Source organism: Dermacentor albipictus, chromosome 7 (genome assembly GCF_038994185.2).
Source record: "Dermacentor albipictus isolate Rhodes 1998 colony chromosome 7, USDA_Dalb.pri_finalv2, whole genome shotgun sequence".
Classification (NCBI taxonomy): Eukaryota; Metazoa; Arthropoda; class Arachnida; order Ixodida; family Ixodidae; genus Dermacentor; species Dermacentor albipictus.
In genome coordinates this window covers 96567997-96589697 of record NC_091827.1, presented here as the reverse complement: position 1 = coordinate 96589697, position 21701 = coordinate 96567997, and the positions used below count along the sequence as shown (strand labels likewise).

Below are 21701 nucleotides of genomic sequence, written 5' to 3'. Positions count from 1 at the left end.
CAGACACGTAAGACACACCAACAAGCGATTTTGACGCATCGGTGTAGAATTGCGGACAAAAGTACTTCAACTAGAGTTCATGGAAATGCATTTATATTTCGAGCTCTGGTGCGTATTTTGCAACTATTACAAAAGATATATCACACTCTATTACCTGCCAATCCCAAGGCTGTAGCAGCTACGCTGGAGGCATCAAGCGGTGTTCGAAGAGTGGAAAAACCATTTTTATATGCAGACCACTCTAAATCAGGGAAGATAGAAGCAGAACCGATAGACATGTCTATTGAGGAGTATGAATTATGCTGTGGTTTATAGTAGGTCGGTTCTTTCTAATTAAAGGAAATTTTCAATTAGTCGACCTCTCACGTCGCATCGTGAGTCTCCCCGCATCGGGTTATGAGTGTTAAAATTTCCCACGAGTACGTAAGGCTTGGGAAGCTGATCAATGAAGTTATGAATGTCAGCTTTTTTCTAGACGCTGGTTCGGCGGTATGTATATGCAACAGACAGTTACTAATTAAAAAGGATGGCCCGAACTGACACTGCTTCAATGGGTTTGTTAAGGGCGACGGCTCGGCAAGCGACAGATTTGTGGGCTACTATTGCTACACCGCCAGAGGCGGTAGCCTCGTCGCGGTCATTCCGAAAGATAGAATAATTACGAAGGAAATTAGTATTTGTAGGTTTCAGATGTGTCTCTTGAACACACAGCACCTTTGGATTATGTTTGTGTACCCGTACAAAAAAAATTCTTGAGAAGGCATTGAAATATTGTTGGTCAATGTTGAGTTTTTTATTGAGGAATTATTGAGAGTATGTTGGAGAATTGTTGGGTTGAGTGTTGAGCACTCTTGGATAGTGGCCACTGAAATTGAATTGAAACACCATTGGGTACCTCGATGTTAAATAATTGTTAAGTTACCATTGAAAGTCCAGTGTGCTTAAACGGCCCGTAGTGTTTGTTTTGTTGAATGGTTGTTGAGTTACCATTGATACAACGTTGAACTAACGTTGTGGTAGTTCTGTTGACCTGTTGTTGAGTTATTATTGCCACAGCATTGAAAAGCATATCGTGCCACAGTTGAGATGCCATTGAGATTCCAGAAGTCGCCATTGAAATATGATTGATGTTTCGTTGGGCTAGTGTATTTTTATTCATATATTGAAATTGCTTCGCTGTTCACACTTGCATGCCCCGGTCCCTGCTCATAACTTTCCCAAACACAAACAAAATCAAAGGAGAGACTGATCAACTTGAAGAACCTTTATTTACACTAAAGATGTGTGCACGTGAAACATTATTACAGTACATAAGGCACCACTACATCGAACCTGGAGACACAGGCTAGTACCTACAGCACTCTAGCAGTGTAAATACATCTGAAAAAACCTATACATATGAATCCAATCAAAACGATCATTGTGCTCTTCACTTTCGACTTAAGTTTATGACTAGAAGGCAAAGCGACTCAAAAGGCAGGGCTTAAGCATACCCTTGCAACAACCAACTTTGAACACGTGAACACTTGGAGCTGCTTGCATGTGAATACACAAAAGACATCTGAATATGTTACATTAAAATGTTGCGCACACTAACACATCACAGGAAGAGCTACGGCTGACTGTGAGAAGGCAAAATAACCAACTTGAAACGAATGACTTCACGTAAATATATACAACCTTTAGCACACGTCATTCACCGTGATTAAAATTTAATGAGGTACCAAAGTAGACTTGCCTGAGCTTTGTCTTCGAGATATATATATTTTCATGTTGCCCAATTATTTTATAAAATAACATCACTCAACTTAGCTATTATTTGACCAGACATCATTTAGAAAGTTGTCGGGCATGATGGACACCTGAATCGTGTTTCTGACAAGCCAGGATTGCTTTCTTCAGAAATAAACTTGTAAAGCTTTTGTGTAATGAAAGCAGCTTATCTCCCTGGTACAAGTCAAGAACAAACAGTACGCCATTTGATTATATTAATTTGGGGTACAGAGGAGTTTGTTAGTGGCATTTCCTCAATTTAGTGAGCTAATTTTCAGGTAATATTTCTGGACTTGCACAAAGCTAATTAAAGCACTTTTTGGGGCCTTTGTTCCTATACCCAACAACTAAGTGCTACCTCAGTCAATAAAGAGATAAGGAAAGGCTAATACCTTGAACGATAAGAGAAAAAATAATTATTTAGCACAGAAAATTGGTAGTAACACATGGCTAACACAATTCCAAACAGCCAAATAAATGGTCACCTGCACTTTCAGTATCAAGCACCCCAGAAATAGTCTTACAGTATGAGAAAAGGTTCCAATGACTCGACAGCCCGATTGCTGAGACAGTGAAAAACGCAAATAAACCATATACGAAACACCAATTACCTCAATTTCACAGATAAAATGTTATTAAAATAGCACCAGAATTTTGCTGCATAAAATATATAAAGGTTGCATAAAAATTGGGACAAAGCAGTAACTTAAAGACAGAGGGAGCTACAGCGCACCCATGTTGAAAAAGATTACAAGGAAAATGATATATATGCATATTTAAGTTTACAATTTTCACTCCAACACATAGAAAAAGAACGCATGCACTTAGAGCATAAAAAGGTTCATGTGCCTGGAGAATGCAGCGCAGTACAAAGAAGCGTCATGAGAACCGAAAAACAGATCTTACTACGAATGCTTGCAACCTACAATCAGGCATGTCCCATGTCATGCCTTGAATGGATGAAATTCATAAATCTTACACACAAAAGAAGTTACCATCACTCTTATTGGCTTCCTGAGGGGACTCCTTGAAATTGAACTAGAAAAATGTACTCAGTGTCAAAAACAAAGAGAAGATACGACCCTATAGCGTTCTTCCTGAAATGAACAGCGCAAATAACTTCATGTATCAATTCTATGGACACTTCGCCAATTCGGTGTACATTTATATTTCACAACCACCCAAACAGAGACGAGAAGGATGAATTAAGGTAGGAACACACATGAACGCTCACTCAAGTAGAAGTTTATTCGTGAAGACGAAGATTTTAAACACACTGGCCAACTTCACAAAGAAAAACCCATGGATGCGCAGCATACACAGCCCGGCACAACAAAAAAGGACCGAAATACGTCCTGTAGAATAAACATGTGCGCCAAAAACTAACAAAAACATCAAAACTGAAAGGTTTCTCCTGTAAGCGATAGTAACGAGAAGTACTGTAGCAACTCTTTCCCACTAAGGGTCACAGAAATCTTGTTTATGAATATTTCTTCGTGATCAATAAATAATGCTTCCGTAAGTCCTTTTGTGTTCTGGTCTCTGTGATGAAAGAATCGTTCTTTCTGCTCTATACCGCAACACCAGAGGAGTTCCAGAAGCAATCTTTATTGATCACAAACGAAACAATTGCGTAACCAAGTTATCTGTTGCCCTTAGTGGGAAAAAGTTGTTCTCAAATGAGTATTTCCCGTTGGGTAGTATCACTTATCGGACAAATCTTTCGCTTTTTCAATAGATTTGACCGATAGTTCTCGTTTTGCACGCACGATTATTCTACATGACATGGCTTTTTCATATTTTTTTCTTGTCGCACGTGGCTGTTTCTGCCACGCACGCACGGATTTTTACCTTTGCCAAGTTGACCAGTGTGTTTAATACATTTGTCATCAAAAGCAAACATTTAGTAGAGCTTGCGCTCGTGTGTGCTCCTACCTATTTCGTCGTCCGCCTCTGTTCGTGCTGCTGTTTACAGTACCCACGTATCACTTGGTTAGGCTGGTAAACATTCTCACAAACAAAAGTAAATGCCTCCCCTCAAAAGGTAGCCCATCCTTTACTACTAAACGCCAGAGCAAATCGAAAGTAAGCCTTCACAGCGTCCGTGCAGCAGCTGGTACACCACAGAGTAACACAAAAAATAGTTGAAAATCCCACTTGATGCGAGCTTGCTAGTGAATCAGCCACATATCAACGGGTGTCTCTTGCACGACGCCAAGGTGCTTTTGGCGGAGAACACTTTAGCATCTGGGAATTTACTGCATACGTAACCTGTGAGAAGGGAATGTGGACAGAAAATGAGATTGCGCGGATTAAGAATCTGCCACGCACTGCACATAACTACGCACGAAATAGAAGTACACACTATACTGACAAGTAAAAATTTGGGACTCTTTACGAGTGCCATCGAGAAAAGGAAGGTATGGGTTGCTACGGTAAATGTTAGCTAAAACACGCACAGCGATGTTTCACAGTGGGGAAAATATTCCCGGCTCTCTCGCAGAACCAAAGACCACGCGACAGTGCATAACCCATGCCAAACTGTTATCGAATCTTTTGGTAGAAGTCCAGTAGAAGGGATGACCTAAACATACGCCGAGAGCGATGCGAGCGTGAGCGTGCCTGTACGAGTGAGAACATGTACCGCTTCTTTGAAGCTAGCCGCGCTCCGGCGTGGCTCCGATCATCCCGCGCGATTTGTGTGCAGAACGTCGCGTACACGCCCTTGCGTTGCGCGGTAGCGTCCGCGCAGTGAGCTAGCTTCATGCACGCGCCATTCTTCACCGCGCAAACGGTGCTCGAGTGCGACGCTTAGCTAGAGGCGACAACGCGCCGATTGGCGCTCCTTTCGCTTCTGGAAAAAACCCATATTCGGATCGGTCCAACTCAAAGAGGCAGCAGAGAACGGTGGCATGTTTCGGTTATCGCTTATTAAAATTGTACAGTACGTCTTCAACGGCAAACCGCCGCGCTAGATAAAGATGCTTACTGCGGTAGTTTTGGCGGTGATAGACGATAAGGTGAGCCCGTCGGCGGCTGTGTTCTTTGACCACGTCACCACACCTCTGTTCATTTGCGCTGTGTATCCATGTACAGTCACCGCGCGGAAGCTGTGACTAATCGGTTGGCCGTTCTCCGAAAATCCCAGAGAGGCGAAATATATTTCGCGGTGCGCCGCATCATTAGACGCAACCTAAATCGAGGCGCGCTTAATCGCTACGGCACAAAAGGCGATCACACTAACCGTATGGTATACGATGAGCCACTACGGAAAAAAAAAATTCTGATGTTCCACGTGCCAAACCAACGATCTGATTATGAGGCACGTCGTAGTTGGGGGCTCCGTATTAATTTTGACTTCCTGGAAATTTTTACGTGCATACAATGCACAATGCACGAGCGTTTTTGCATTCCGCTCCTTTGGAATGCGGCCGCTGCAGGGATCGTATCCACGACCTCGATCCCCAAATTGCCACGGAGGCCGCCATAGTTACGAAACGCGTAAGCGTAAAGTGCAACACTGCCTTCCGGTACGAGTGTGGTACAAGCGCAGCACAGCTGCACACCTGCTGCACGATTATTTGTCGCGGTTCTCCTAAACTCGTTGTGCCTGCCTAAATACCTTGAAAGGCAGCGCGCCTCTCACGTATCGGAACGCGATAACAAGTGCTTAGACGGCATACGTGAGCCCCCATGAAAAATGACGTGGCCACTGTACAAAATTATCACTGCGCAGTGAAGCCGATCCTTATGTTCCAATTGTGTTCTCTCATACAAATGAAGGAAACGTTATTAGACAGGAACAAATGAAGCAATGCAATTTTACGCACATGGGGCGCCGCTGCCTCTTCGCCTACCATTGTTTCTGTTTCAAACGAGGTGACGGCGGCAGCGAGAGTTAGTATCGCGCGCATTCGCTCCGGGGCATGCGGTTTGCTTCAAGAAAGTGAACGGTGTGCTTAACATGTCACGCTCGTCAATGTCAAAATAGAAAAGAAGGCTACGTGACCAAGAAAACGAGATTACTTACCCATCTTCAGAAGTGCGGCTGCGACTGTTTCGGGGTGCCTTCTCTCCAACAGGCATCATGGCCTCTGCCGCGCAACTCATCAAAACCGTCAGGCTCGCACATCAGTAGAAGACTAGTTGTTGGGTGAGCCAACCACTTCACCGGATAAACGTCCCACTTATCGTCGTTAAAGCATTCCACTAAAATGTGCGTCATGATGTCCGAAAAGAAAATACTTTCATGAAGAAGCACGAGGCGTGAACCACCGCACAACTGCAACCGAATAACTGAGTCCGAAAGCCGTTCACAGCTTCACATGGTTTTACTATCGTATTCAGTTATAAAAACCTTTCAAACACAAAATAACGGCACTTAAGAACCACTAATTAATTAGCAATAATTTTTTATCAACTAACCTTCATAAATTATTAAGAACTACCTAATTTATAGCGTAAACAATAAATACTACGACCAAAAAATGCGACTACGAAACTAGCGGTAACCATGTGCACTGTTGCAAAAGTGTGCACAAAACGAAGCTCGGTTGCGCCCGTTTGCGCGCACACATACACACGCAAACGCTACCTTAACGTTTGTCGCGCCACCTAGAAATAAAAATTACTACTAGTTTCGCTATTTTTACAAAAATAAAGCTTCTAAAATAGTTTGTAGCATTTTTGCAGATGACGAGGTGACAAGTAAGGTACAATAAGAGTCCGTTACCTGTATTTCTTTCATTTCCCTTTGGTTTTCTTAACTGAACATACGAGACCTGCAGGCTTGGGAGAAGACGACCGTTCGGCGAGGCTCAAATAAATCGCGTGCTGCTTGCAAGGCGAGAAACGGGAGCAGCCGCAGATACAGCGATTAGCTGTGATACTGTTGCGGCTGTTGCTGAATCTGAAGCTCTTTGAAGTCAATGGTTATAGCGGCTGCGCGCTGCGATCTCAAAGCGCGTTCATTCTTTGATCTCTAGTACCACGGACATTGGACAAAAACTATATTTGCTTTACGGACAGAGGGTACGTCGCAGGAAATTCGAAGACCTCACCCGTGTATGTTTGTAGCGTGTGCGCGCTTGCATCCTACGGTTCCCACAGTGCGTCCGATGCTCGAAGGTAGCGTCGTCGCCTGTCGGCACCTGTCTTATCGCCGGCCGCGCTGCCGCCGTGTCTACTTTTGGGGAACTCCACATGCGCGTAGTCACCGTGTTGGCAACTGGGTTTCGCATTCTTCTGCTCCCCAAAACGTGTTCATTTCGGATCGTACCAATGGTTATGTCATCTAGTGTATGTTAAAACGACGATGGCATTTATACACCGGTGAAGAAATAAATCGTTATGAACTTGGGCGGTCATGAATCTAGTCTAACGTTGCAGTTTTTACGTAGCGAAAATGGCTACGAAAGTGGGGCGGTCCCGGAGATAGGCGCTTCAAAGCGCCAGCTGTAGCGACAGCACCAGGAAGTGGCACGCGGCGCACACGCCAAGCATTTCAGAGCTCACTGGCTTTCGAATGAGAGGAGTATGCGCGCGCTCGTGGCCTATTGCTTAGAGTACCGGGCTCGACGGCCGACGTTCGATTCCACCCCATCGGTCACACATAATTTTCGATTAATGAAAGCGAGGCGAAAGAAGAACCTACTTGCCGCAAAGTGACAGGAATGAGGTTGGAACGCATCGCAAAACATGTTTGGAATGTCTTCATATGCGAGTCCTAATTATTGTATACTGGACTCAACTGCTACACAACAAAAGAACAACTAAAGAAATCAACACAAATTACCCAATAAATTGTTTATTGAGAACACTCAACGGTAATATTGATGTGCAAGGGTTGAGTGAACTCAATTGCTCTTGAAAATTTGTTGAAGTCAGTCGGTTCAACAATTCCCCAACAATATATCAATGGTTAATCAACACTCATTTTTGTACGGGTAGGTCTTCTCTAATATCGTAGAGGTTTTGGAGAAGTCCTCTAACATTCCATTGTAGTATTTGTGTACCCATTATGCTATACGTGTTGGGTGCTCGGTGTTTAAGAGATGAGGATTAGCTCACGGGCCTTTTGATGGCGCCGTGACGGGAGTTTTGTCTCTATTGGAGCGATCGAGATTGCGTCGCCATTCCTTAGGCGCTGGTGCCGCCGTCTGGCTAGTCGTTGTGTCCATCGCCTCTTGCGAGGCGCTGGACACGCGCTCTTTCGAGCGCTTTGTTTGGCGTGAAGGCCTCGGCACGTTGGACGAGGTCTTTGAGGCCACATGCCTGGAGGTAGACGGCTCCCTCTGCCAGGATGGCGTAGAAGCGCTAGCTGCAGCCGCAGGAGGGGCGGATGGCGTCACTGCCGGCTCACTGGCTGTGAGTCGGACAGCCGCCGGAGACCATTGTGGCGCTGCCCCCTGACGCGCCATTCCGGCAAATGTGTTCTTGGGCAGGGAGGATACCCGCCTGCGTGCCTCCTTGAAACTTATACGTTCCTTTACTTTAATTGTTACAATTTCTTTTTTATTTTTTCCAGGATGTGCACGACCGCGAGTATGAGGCGTGCTGCCCTTCACAGTTTACACAATGGAGAGTGTTCTCGCAAGCTTCAGAAGTATATTCATGGGCCTTGCACTTCGCACAGGTTTGACGGCCTCGGCAGCTGTGCGAACTATGGTCGAACCGTTGGCATTTGAAACATCTGGGCGGATTGCGCACATATGGCCTAACACGGAGCTTGATGTACCCTGCCTCGATTGACTCGGGCAGGACACTTGATCCGATGTGGTTATGAAGTGCTTGGTTTAGATTTCTTTGCCATCTCCCCTCATCTTAATTCTTTCGACATTCATTACATTCTATTCACTGAAGCCGTCCAAGAGTTCAGCCTAAGTGAGCTCCAGCAAGGCATCGTCCGACACAACGCCGCGGGTGGTGTTTACAGTAGGGTGAGGTGTTACTGTTAGTTGGGTCTCCCCAAATGACACTAGTTTCGGCAGTTTCTCTTATTGCTTCTTATCGCGGAGCTCCAGCAGGAGATCACCGCTTGCCATCCTGGTCACCTTATAACCGGCTCCAAGAACATCAGTCAAAGTCTTCCATACAAGGAAAGGTGAAATGGTGCGCACTGGTTTTCTGGGGTTTTCCCAGTGACCTACATGGAAACATGGGAAGTTGTGGACTTGGCGGCCGAAAAACTGAAAAAACATCATCGGTGCGCCCTCTTTTCTGAGGGCAATCAGGGAGTTGCGGAAAGGAGCTATACATAAAGATATGTGATATTTCCGCAGTAACGCCAGCCACCCACCGTGTAGTCATACAAGGGGACGCTGCAGGACCTGTGAAGCACGCCCTGCAAATGCCATTCTGTACATTACCACTATAACCAAATTTGAAATAACATAGGTTGGCTATTCACACAAGGTTAACCCTTGCTGTCTGGAAAGATTGGAAGTAAAGGGAAAGCCAGAAGAAGATAGGAAAGGTGGAAAGCAAGGGAAAAACGAAGGTAGTAGGGAGAGAGAGACAGGAAAAGGCAACTAACGATTTCCCCCGGGTGGGTCAGTCCGGGGGTGCCGTCTACATGAAGCAGAGGCCAAAGAGGTGTGTTGCCTCCGTCGGGGGGCAATAAAGGTCCGAACACCAGGCATCGGCTCAACCTCCAGGGTCCCCCTTTCCCCGGACACGGCTACGCCGCGCAAGCTTAGACGCGGGAAGGTCCAACCGTCATGTGCTCGGGTACGTGGTGTCGCAACACAACAAACGCCTGCTGACGCAGACGCCCCTGCAGGGCATGCGGAATTGAGTTGTACTTTCTAAAAGGAACGTGGGCACCCGCAATTACGCTGAAGCGTTCGACAAGTCGTCTATAAAAGCCGACGCGCTTGACCTACTGATCATATTTTCGACGATCACCAACTGTGTTCACCGTTATCTTTGTTCTCTGTATGTCACTTGCTTTTGGGGAAATAGGTCCGCTCAATAAAATGTTAGTTCTGTCGTCACGGTTTTGCTACTGTCTGCTTAACCCTCAGTACAACGTTACAATATTAGAGCGCAGCGGTTAGTCGCCAGTTCGTGCGTCAGCGTCGGCGTAACCGAGCGAGGAACACAGCGAAAGGTGAAAGCGAACGCGGAAAGCAGCGGGGGTATGCAACTAGGAAGCGGAAAGCGGAAGAGGGTATGGAGACAAGGTTCAGGAGGAAAGCCCAGCACCGGCGCGACCAGTCATGCGGGCAGTGCGAACAAAGCGCTGCCGTGGGCTTCGGGCCCACTGCGCATGCGCAACTTCGCCTGCGGCACCGCCGGCACTAGCGAATGCGCTCCGCACAAGCCACGTGTTCCGGTGTTGAGGCTTTTTTTGTGCACAATTAGCGACCCGAAGCAGCTCTCAGCGCTGCTTCAGGGAGCACTTTCTCCTTCAGAATCAAGCTCTTTGTCTTATAACTTCGCGAATTTAAAACACCTAAAGAGCTACGCTGGAAATTCGCATTACGGAGTATCATAATTGTCGGTGAAATTTTTTCTAGCTTTAATGAACGATCTCAGCGCCATTGAAACACGCACATGCCCACAGTATAGTATCCATCGGGAACACGATGGTTGGGTGAAAAACAACGCGGAAAACCCAGGCAACGTAAATCACAACCACCATGTTACAGCTACAATGCCACGATGTTTGCAATAAGATTTACAGCCGTGTCCTACAGAGCTGCACTGCAACTGTAAAGGCAATATGAAGTCGTTCAAATCTCACAGGTCGCGCAGCGTTATCGTGCTCGTCACAACAGTTGCAGTAGGTGTTTTCCCTCAGAGTTGATTGATCCCCAAGCGGAACCTTCAAGACCAATGATCGAGCACGACAAAAATGAAGCTTTTAAAGCAGAAACTGCCTTTTCACCTTAGAGCCTAATATGGAGCCACACAATAACTGAACTTAAAGAATGATGTAAGAAAATTTCAAACTTGACGGTCGTTTCAACCGCCGCGCTGTAGTGACGTTGGGCAAGCAGCTGGATGGATGTTGTCCTGCTGAACTAACCAAAACTAAAGGTGTCTGTTCCGCGCAAGTTCATAGAAATTGTTACACAAAGTACAACACCCTATCACTCTGATAAAAGACAAAAAGGCGAAAGCATATATGTTGCATCAACATTACCAGAATAAAATATATTCAAATAATAAAACATTGAGCCGCCTCTAACAGATTAGCATTTTTGTAGATTCCATAAAGTTTTACATTTCAACTAAATGCATATATAAATCTAGCATGCTCAGGGCACGCTAATGTCTGTGCATGCCCGCAGTTCGAATTCGACAACGTGCATTACTTTGACAAAAATAAAGAATGCTGCCAAATTACATAAACAAAGAAGTCAGAACTTCATCTAATTCATACTAATCTTTCTTTGCTATCGCACAATTATGACTACGCTGTGAATATTATACTAACTCTTTATTGTTTCTTGCAAGTTCATGCTTTAAATTCTTATATTTCTATATGAGCTCACTCGCCCGTCCCTTAAGGAGCTTTCCTATAACCGCTGGTTTCTTGTCCAGTTCCCTGTAGCGCACGAATGGAGTTATTTGCCTAAAGAACAGGCAAGCGAAAGCATAACGATGGTGTTCACTGCGGGATATTTTTATGTCGCAATAAACAAGTTCAGAGCCCAGGAAATCGCTGAATACTGCTGTCTTTCTTGTGATGTGTTTCAAATCAAATCAAGTTAAACTTCCTTCCATCCACGAATCATTCGGGGACAGGACCAATAAAAAATATATTCTGGCGCTTAGCGAGGTAATAGCCCCTCCTTAGCTGACAGCGTAATATTGAAAATTTCAGTGTAGGCTGCACGAAATAATAGTCATTGTGCATTTGTACAGCGCTACAACACATTGCTTTGAAATTATAAACAATGTTATGACACGATGCTTTATACAAACTACAAAGGTCAAAAGATAAGTCGAAAACTTCAGTGTCATTCCATTATGTGAAGGTAGATGACAAACGTAGCTATCTATGTGGACCGCGTAATAGCGAACAGTCCAATGCCATGCGTCAAACGCCGTATGCACATAAATGGAAGCGAAGGGCGACTAGTCGATCCTCCACGATGTTGAGCCTGGGAAGATCATGAGGCACCGCGGGGTGCACAATCTCACGTATCGTGCCGAAACGCGCCCGTACAACAGACACGCACCTCAACGCACGCCCAGAGCTAACACTCATTCACCATATCGTGCGTTGGTGGATGTCCCGCAGTGCAGAAATGGTTGTGAGGTCATTCCATGACCACAAGCGTTCACACACAACACTTGCCACACCAAATTCGTTCTCCACAAACTCCCTCGTTTGGATATATTTATACATTCCTTTTGTTATATGCTTATATCAATTCGGTTATTTCTCATATACACATGTTTATACATAGGGCGCCGCCACCACCGTAGAGCAGATGAACAGGAGATACGCAAGTTCTTGGAAAGCTGACACAGAGAGCGCAATCCGAACGCAGACGTGGCCGACAGGGGCAAAATTTAGTATCTCTTCTTTTCAACTTAATATCTGGTAAGGTTTGCATTCGGACCAAGATATTAAACTTATTGGTTCAAGCTGGCGGAGTGCCACATGCCTGCCTCACCTCCGCCGCGGGTCGGCAGCGTATTGCACTATCATTGTGATCGGCCCACGCTTTTCGGCTACGGACACCCATCTGCTGGAAGCACGCCATATAACGCTTCATTGTAAAAAAGACACTTCAGCCGTTGTCAGACATTATGCGAGCATAAAACACGAATTTCTAGCGGCTTAATTTAGACAAACGCTTTTTGCAAGGAATCAACATTAGGTGTTGTGTAAGTAACACACATGAAGCTAGAAAAATGAATGCAGTCCATCCAGAACTCACTAGCCGCTCTAACTGTACAATAAAAATGGTGCTGAACTCTTTCGGTCAAACTAGACAAAAAAATCACCGACGAATACGATACTCCCAAATGCGACCTTCGAGCGCAGCTGTTCAGGTGTTTGGAATTCGCGATATATAATGGCAAAGAGCTTGATGCTGAAGGAGAATGTGCTCTCTGCGCGGTGCTGAGCCTCTTCTCGGGTTGCTCATTGTGCACAAAGAAACCTTTAACACGAGAACACGTGGCTCGCACGGGGCGAATTCTCTAACGGCTGCGCCGCAACAGGCGAAGTGGCGCCTGCGCAGTGGGTCCGAAGCCCACGCCAGGGCTTTGTTACCACGCTGGTCGCATGCCTGGTCGCGCCTGCACTGCACTTTGCTTCTCAACCTTGTCTCCATACCCTCCTCCGCTTTCCGCTTCCTGGTTGCGCTGCACCCCCCTCGCAGCTTTCCTCCTGGCGTCTTTCATCCCCTCGCTCCTCGCCGCGTTCGCTTTCATCGTTCCCTGTGTTTCTCGCTCGGTTACGCCGGGGCCGACGCTGAGGCAGGAGCGGGCAACGAGAAGCTGCGCTATAATATTGTCAGGTCGTACTGACGGTGAAGAAAACAGTAGCAAAACTGCGATGACGAAACTAACTATTTAATGTGCGAACTTGTTCTCCTCAAACCAAGTGAAATGCAAAGCACAACGATAGTGGCGAACACAGTTGGCACTCGTTCAAAATCTGATCAATGGGTCAAGCGCGTCCCTTCTTATACATGACTCGTAGAACGTTCCAGCGTAATTGCTGGTGCCCGCGTTCCTTTCAGAAAGTAGTGCACAATCCGCATAAAATCACACTACATAATGTTCGGTAACAACAGAGAATAGGTAGAACTGCAGATACCATCCGAGAAACTTCTCATACATGCAGGGTTGTCCTGAGCCGGATGACTATGCTTAATATTGATTAGGCAGTGAAAAAGCGGTCCCCAGAAAGAAACAAACAATTGCACGCGTAATTATGCTCATATTTCCGGGCTTTTAGATGTCAGCATTTGATTTCAAAATCTTTTCGCAACATATACGGCGATGCATAAAACTGTAGACCGGTCACTGCTTTTTTGAATGGCAGTAGAGGAATAGTAATCGCTCAGAGAATTTTTCATAACTCCTATTTGAACCTTCAATTATGCATCTCCAAGAAACACGAATGAAAGTAATAATTTGCTGTTTTTGATATAAGCACTGAGAGTTAAATGAATTCTCAAATACATAATATACGCCCCTGGTTACAACTTCTCTTCTTTTCTAAGTCACATCACATTAAAAATTATTATCAAGACTTGTTAGCGTAAATTTAAGCAGTAATGATGTCATTTCTAAGCGGGAAAGCTCTTGCTGCGAAAAAGTGAAAACGGTTGAGTTCCTATGGATAGGGAAAATATATTTTGAACGATTGCGGTAGGCTCCTAGTTCGTTTCAATTCATTCGTTAGACTGGCGAATGAAAGGTTGCCAGTCCAAGGAGCACGGAGAAGTCGCTTGATACTTGATTATTTCTCTCGGTCAGCGTTCCCTTAGAAGCGCGACGGTCTAGTGTGCGTTCAACTGGCGCTGGTTCCTCCACATGCTTTCTTCTGTTCGTGTGCAGTGCTGTACAGCAATGTTCAGTATTGCAGAATAATTTACACTAATGAATGAGGTTACTTGATCCAGACATTGTTAAAATAGTTTTGACTTCGGAAAAAAAAAAAACTGGAGAACGCTCGAGGAGCTCGCGTTCCCTAATTCACTGCTGATGTAATTTAAAAATTATGTTGCCTAGCTGACGCAGCGCAAGTCTTTATTATTTTTATTGAAGATATACGAGAAGTACTGGAGGATAGTTCTGGCGACGTCTCCAGTTTTATTTTCTCATGGTTCCGATTCAGGCATGAGTTGTAAAATACGAAAGTTTAGCCGTCATTTCAGACAGTGCATGATGGTCTTAGTAGAAATCGTACGCAAGTGGTTAACAACGCCTACAAATTATTTCGATAAAATAATTAGTTTTTATAGACGCAATAACAAATCAGTCAAGGCGTGTTCTGTCTAGGTATGAGGTCGTCCCGACACAATAGGATTATAGGAAATATTAGCCATTAGCCTTGTATTACAACGAATAACTTCATCATTGCGTTACTCATCTTTTGCAAGTCAATTCACTGACTTGAAACGTATTTACCAAGATTGGAATATTGTATATTTACATTTCTCACAAAGGTTAGTACAGGAAATTATAGGTTTCTATTAGCCATTACGGCGTGGGCTTTATGTGCCCGGTGGGCCCTCTCCATTGCTACTCCCCTGTTTCGGAAGTAGTAAACGCAGACGCATTTCACAAATAACTGTAAAAGGGTACTCTGACATACAGACCGACTAGAAAGAGCCTCTTGACGTCCTCAGACATATAGGAAAAAAAATTTAAAGATGCTTTCGCTCAGTTGTAAATGGCGCTCTCTCGAAAGGTCCCCACAGCTTTTCAACAACAAGAAACAACCAAGAAGCATGTCGTCTCTACGCTGCCCGTTAGAAAGAAGCCAAAGAGCGACGCATGCAGGAAGTGCTCGCTGCTAATGAGCTGAAATGATAAAATTAATACAATGCCGGTGTTAACCGACGGCTTACCTACCTGAAGATTTGTTGAACATTAGCTCACGTGGTCAACAGAAGAAATGTCAACATGGAAGCCTCAAGTACGCGTCTTAATTCACCATCCACAGACTTTTATTACGCGCAATCACTGAAAGATCCGAAAGCATAACAACCTTGCATGATTTAGATAAAGATACCTGGACATTGCGGGAATTTCCTGATTTTATCACCCACCTAGTCTTCTACCGTCCTCGACTGCGCTTCCCTTCTCTTGGTACCTATTCTGTAACCCTAATGGTCCACCGGTTATCTAACCTGCGCATTAGGATACATGCCGAGCTCCATTTTTTTCTATTACAGTCAATTAGAATATCGGCCATACCCGTTCGTTCTCTGACCTAAAACCGCTCTCTTTCTCTGCCTTAAAGTTATGCCTAGCTTTCTTCGTTCCATAGTTCTTTGCGCTGTCCTTAACTTGTTCTCTAGCTTTTTTGTCAGCTTCGGAGTCTCTGCCCCATATGTCAGCACCGGTAAAATGAACTGATTGTAGACCTTCCTTTTCAGTGATAATGGTAACCTTCCACTCAGGAGCTGACAATGAGCTACAAACCATTTTTACTCTTCTGTGAATTTCCTTCTCAAGATCAGGGCTCCATAGAGACTTTTTGATGATCCTAAGCTCTTGTTCCTTTGCCCGCCTATTCATGGTTGTCTTCTGTGTATTTGTGTTCATCCCCACTCTTACACCATCTCTCTAAAATGCTCAATCATCTGTTGTAACTCGTATGCAATATTCCTGAATAGAACAATATCATCTGCAAACAAAAGGCTGCTGGGATATTCGCTGTCGATCCTTACTCCTAAGCCTTCCAACTTTATTAGGTTGAATACTTCTTCCAAGCCCGCAGTGAATAGTAAATAAAGATTGTGTCTCCTTATCTGACCCCTTTGTTTATAGCTATCTTCCTAATTTTTTTGAGCAGAATTAGGGTAGCTGTGGAATCTATAGATATTTTCCAAAATATTTGCGTTAGTGGTTTATACTCCTTGATTACATATTGCCTCTATGACAGCTGGTATCTCTACTGAATCAAATGTCTTTTTTCGCAATCTATGAAAGCCATATATAGGGGCTTCTTGTACTCTGCTGATATCTATTATCTGAATGACATGGGTGTGATCCATTTTAGAGTATCGCTTACTTAAGCCAACCTGATCCTTTATTTGACTAAAGTTGTTTTGTTCTTAATCTATTGGAAGTTATCTTGGTAAACATTTATATAATACTCGAAGTAAGCTAGGGGGCGTATAATTTTTCAATTGTTTAACGTTTCCATTTTTGTAGATTAGTATAATTTTTGCGTTCATTCTGTTTTCTGGCACCCTTGTAGTTCATCGACACTTGATATAGACAGCCACCAGTTTTGCAAGCGTTATGTCTACGCCATCTTTGATTAAACCGACTCTTAGTGCATCTTCTCCTGCCGATTTTCTCCGTTTCGTGTCTTGCAAGGCCCTTCTGACCTCATCGCTTCTGACCTCACCATTCACTACTCAGGAATTAGATATTTTTGTAAGGAAATTAGACGCCCACTGAGCATACCTCACTAAGATTTCAGTAGGAATATTGTCTAGTCCAGGGCTCTGTTTAGTGCTTATATTGAGCAAAAGGTTTAGAACACCTTTCTCATTTATCTCAAAATTCGAGATGAGAGGGTGGGCAGAGAAATGCTGCACATTGCACCATCATTCCTTGCTAAAACAGACCAGAAGAAAATAATAAATTGTTCCTCCCTTTCAGCGTCGTTAATTTTATCATTAGAACAGCACTGCTTAGTGGGCGGATTTACCTAACACCAAAGCTTAGCTGGTCTTTCTGAGAGAAACGTCCTCAATGTTACGATGTAAAATCGGCCTTCTGACTTCTTAATTAGCCCCTTCAATTCTTGGCTCATGTTTCGAATTGAAGTTTTGTCATCTCTATGGCTATTTTAAGAACATGCTTTCCATTTTCTTTTAATTTTTCGTATTGCCTGAATAATATTTCGGTTCATTGCAGAAATTGTCTTCCCACACTTCTGATTGTTCTTGGGAATAAATTGATCCATGCTATGAGTAACTGCATTATAAAAGAAACTCCCTAAATCATCAGTGCTCACGTCCGATTGATAGAAGGAGATAAATTTATCAAAGGGGCTTTCCAGACAGACCCGTTAATTAGCCTTGAATATGTAACCAGGCTATCGTTTTCTAACAGGGCCAGATCCTCTATTAAACGGCTAAGAATCCTAATGACACCTTACGTGCAAACGTTCTTGTCTTTCACTAGAAGCACTAAGTTTATGCCTGAAAGCGCGGAACGATACTTTACGCTGAAGGTTAGCAGAAAAAGTACACAATAGTCAACTTCTGCTTTCTCCGTTCGCTGTCTAGTGGGTTTCACAGTTCGAATTTATCTGTGCACAACTACAAGCAAATCATCCTCTCGTCAACAGCAAAGAAATGATGTATGGCGGCCTCACGGTCGCACAGCAGCAGGCAGACAGCCTTTCCCCTTTTTGACTCGGTAAAATCTTATCGCGGAGTATGCGGGAAAGGGAAGTTGTGCGAGATCGCGCAACCGAGCCCTATAGACTGGACCACGTTGGATGAACACAAAAATAAAGTCCGTTGTTGCTTGTTCTTCAGGGACGCATTACTCGCTTATTTCTCCTTATTTCCGGCGCCGAGTGCCTAGGAGCCTGCATGTACATACAAGTCGTGGAGAGTAGAAACACATTGCCCTCGATGCCTCTGTGCCTGGGCACCCAGCATATTAGGACACGTTCGTTACATGCTTAAATATCGCACAAGATTGTGTAGAGATGAATAATTAAACGATTTTTATGCATAATAAGGGATAATAAAACCTTGACAGCGTTTCGAGAGTCGGTAAACATAATTGCCTGTTCTAGTTTTAATTGTTTGGTGTGCTTCACAGCTGATTATAGTGTTTAGGCTTCAGCCGTAATGATCGTTGTAGGCAAATGCAAACTGCCAAACTTCGAAAAGGACGGACTAACTGCTCCATAACACACGCCCACTTGTAACTACGATGCATCGGTATGAAACTCTGGACAGCAAGTGCAAGGAAGTGCATTCGAATGTGCACGCTTGCTGACTTGAAAAACGACATGTCACAACCCGCGAGATGCCATCACCACAGTGATAGCAGTTTTGCTGGAAGCATTAGATGGTGTTCTAGAAGTAGGAGACACATTTCTTCACTGAGATTTCTAACACGCAGTGAGAAGGGCTCCGGGGCTGTGGGCCGGTTATTAAAAAGTATGACACAGGACACATCGTTTACAGTTGTGTAACGAGGACTTTTAGGAAACGAGTTTACTTTCAGGTAATTGTGAAGCTGCAATATGACCACTGTAGCCGTAGTGACCACTCGTTTCATTCTGCATGGAGGCTTTTACAAGGCATGTCCTTAAAGCACCGGTCGCTAGGCGGATAGCTAGGTGGTGCACAGGTTCTAGAATTTTTAGTGCGCTTGGCGTTGCAGAACGATATATTATAGCACCATAGTCAAGGCGAGAGTGGACAAGGCTCGTGTACAAGTTCAGCAGGTATTTTCGATCTCTACCCCATCTTATCGAAGGCAGGATTTATAATAAGTTCATCATCTTCAGACATATTGCCTTCATATATTTAACTTAGGGGTTCAAGGTAAGCTTAGAGTCTAGAATTATTCGCAGGATATTGTGTTCACTGCTCACAGATAGTTCCTATCGATTGGTCATGAGATTTGGAAATGGTGTCACGCCTTCTTCGTTTAGAAAGAATATACACGTACTTTTGAGACATTTATGTTAAACACATTCACATCCGCCTATTTAGACGATTTGATTAGTGCAAGCTGCAGCTGTTCTTTGCAGATAGTAATGTTAAATGATTTCACGCCTATCTGCACATCATCGACATACATTTAATGAGACATGGTGCATGGAATCACTATATATTGTGGACAACAATGACCATGTGGGCGAGTTAGTTTTAGTCAATGGTGTAAATTCAGTGCTTTACGCTGCAGATATTTTACACCATGGACTCCGTATAGGGAGTTCATTTTTACAACAAAGAGTGTGCCACTAAGCACACTCCCTTGCAGCACGCCGCTCTTCTAGGTGAATGTTCGAGATAAAGCACTGTCCAGTCGTACACGAAATTTGTGATTAGTAGCTTGCGACAGTGTTTAACAAATTTCCATGAATCTCCATCGCCGAAGGATCTCACAGAATCTCTAAGCGCCATTTCGCGTCTTACGCTTTCTCTATACCTATAAATACCGAAAGTAAGAACTCCTTAAGTACAAAAGTATCTCTGATGCTCCCTCGAGGCGAACAAGGTGGTCTGTTGTCGACGAACCTTCTCGGAAGCCACACGGTAAGGGTCTAGTATTTTGCTATCTTCAAAAAAACTGATTAAGCGCCTTTTCATTTCTTTCATCCAGTTTGCACAGACAGCTTGCTAGTGCTATTGGTCTGCAGCTGCTGGCTAAGGAAGGGTGTTTGCCTTGTTTATTGTCGAGAGAAGAGTTTGGCTTCTTTCTATGAGGACTGTATATACTCAGACGTCAACATGGTATTGGAAAGAGACAGAAGTGTTTTCAGTGCTTTAGAATGTAGGTATCTCATCATATCATACATAATGCGATAGCCGCATGGCGGTAAGTTGCTGTATCAACTGAGATAGACGTTAAGTTCAGCTAAGCTAAATGGGCGAATGTAAGCCTCACTTGCTCAACTTCTGCGATTGGGGGCTGCTGCTCTTCGCTTTCTTTGAGCCTCAGGAAAGTTTCTGCATGGTGCGATCCCCTCGACACATATTGAAAGTGTTCGGCTAAACAGTCCAACTAATCTTCCAGGCAATCACCTTGGCTGTCTTCAAAGGGTAGGTGATATGTCTGCCGGTATATTAATTTATTCCCCCTATTACAGACTTTCGTGCCTTCCTTGTAAGAATTTAAACAGGAGATGTACTTCTCCCAACTCTCCCTTTTAGCACGTCGACGTGTTCTTCTACCCTGGGACAAGGTTTGTTTAAAGGTAATGAAGTTTTCGGCAGTTGGAAAATGGCGAAGGTGCATCTAAGCTGCGTTTGGGTCTTTCCGTGCTTTTGCACATTCTTCATTCCACCACGGGATACGACGTTTATTCGCCAGTCCGTTAGTCGGACGGATACATATTGTGAAGGGGTCAATTATAAGGCCTGTTATACACACCACAGTATCGTCTATATTAAAGAGGCAATATAATCTCGGCTTAAATGCGTAAGTTCTGGGAAAAGTTTCCAGTTAACTGGGTCAACCTTCCATCTGGGAACGTGTGGCGCGCATTCGTCTTGTTTTGTTAAGCTTAACATACCTGGCAAGTGGTCGTTCCCAAAGGGGCGCTTGAGCACGGACCACTCCAGGTACGGCATTACTGTTATCGACAATATGCCTTAACCTATAGAATTATATGCTTTATGTGCCATGCTGTAGTACGTTCGCTTCTTTTTTTAAAATTTACATGCTCTTGAGGAAAAGAGAAAGTTTTCAATGAGGCGACCTCAAGCCTCGCCACGAGTATCCCCAGAAAATATTATGTGCATTTAGATCTCCGATAAATATGTATGGGACCGCCAGCACATGTATGCAGTTTTGAAATTCGTTTTCGTTCAGTTGATAATTTAGGGGGTTGTACAGACAGCTCATAGTGATTAGTTTGTCAGGCAACAGCCCACGGACTGCACAACCTCTGTTACCTATGATAGCCACACCACCGGATGACACGATAAAGTCATTGCGGTCTTTAAGAAAAATAGCGTACTCTGGAAGAAAATTCATTTCCGCATGTTTGAGGTGTGTTTCTTGAACACACAATACCTTGGGACTTAATTTGCGAACGAGCTCTTTAACGTCAAGATTGTGAAGCAAACCTCTAACGTTCCCCTGCACTAGTTGAGTGTCTATCATACGAGAGCTTTCTGCCGTGTGTTTTAAAACGAAAGTTACCTTACAGAGCCCTTTACGGGCCCTGTGATGGGGGGGGGGGGGCGGGGGGTCTCTTTTTTGGTGCAGTTGAGAGACTCGCGGCGCTCCTGAGGAGCTGGCGTGATGTGTCCATCGCCTCATAGAGCGTCTCACTATACTACCTAGAGGGAAATCAGGTGCTGATGCACTGTGGTATGCATGGGAATGCCGCTATATTGTGACTTCGAATTGACATCCTTCTCGGAATGCCCCGTTCCGTCGGTCACAATGATTCACTATCTTCTAAAACAGCATGAAAAAACTGTTTTGGCTTTATTATTGCACAACACATGTTTTGTTAAACTATGAGAACTAATCGTTATTGGACGTACAAATATGTGAAAGGAAAAAAA

At 44.2% G+C, this 21701-nt stretch overlaps 3 long non-coding RNA genes and 1 other non-coding gene across 5 annotated transcripts in view; 2 read left to right on the top strand and 2 right to left on the bottom strand.

Moving 5' to 3' along the window:
* LOC139048101 (uncharacterized) overlaps positions 1-21701 on the bottom strand; it is a 187644-nt gene that overhangs the window by 141307 nt on the left and 24636 nt on the right. The window lies entirely within an intron of this gene.
* Positions 1-21701, top strand: part of LOC135897110 (uncharacterized) — an 81966-nt gene that overhangs the window by 51069 nt on the left and 9196 nt on the right. The gene's annotated exons all lie outside the window — the stretch shown is intronic.
* Positions 1244-6075, bottom strand: LOC139047549 (uncharacterized). Its single transcript, XR_011507206.1, has 2 exons — positions 5804-6075; positions 1244-4044 (listed from the first exon to the last, which is right to left on the bottom strand). It is a non-coding gene; the product is annotated as an uncharacterized lncRNA (long non-coding RNA).
* LOC139048199 (U2 spliceosomal RNA) lies at positions 12267-12458 on the top strand. The gene has a single exon (XR_011507625.1). It is a non-coding gene; the product is annotated as a U2 spliceosomal RNA (small nuclear RNA).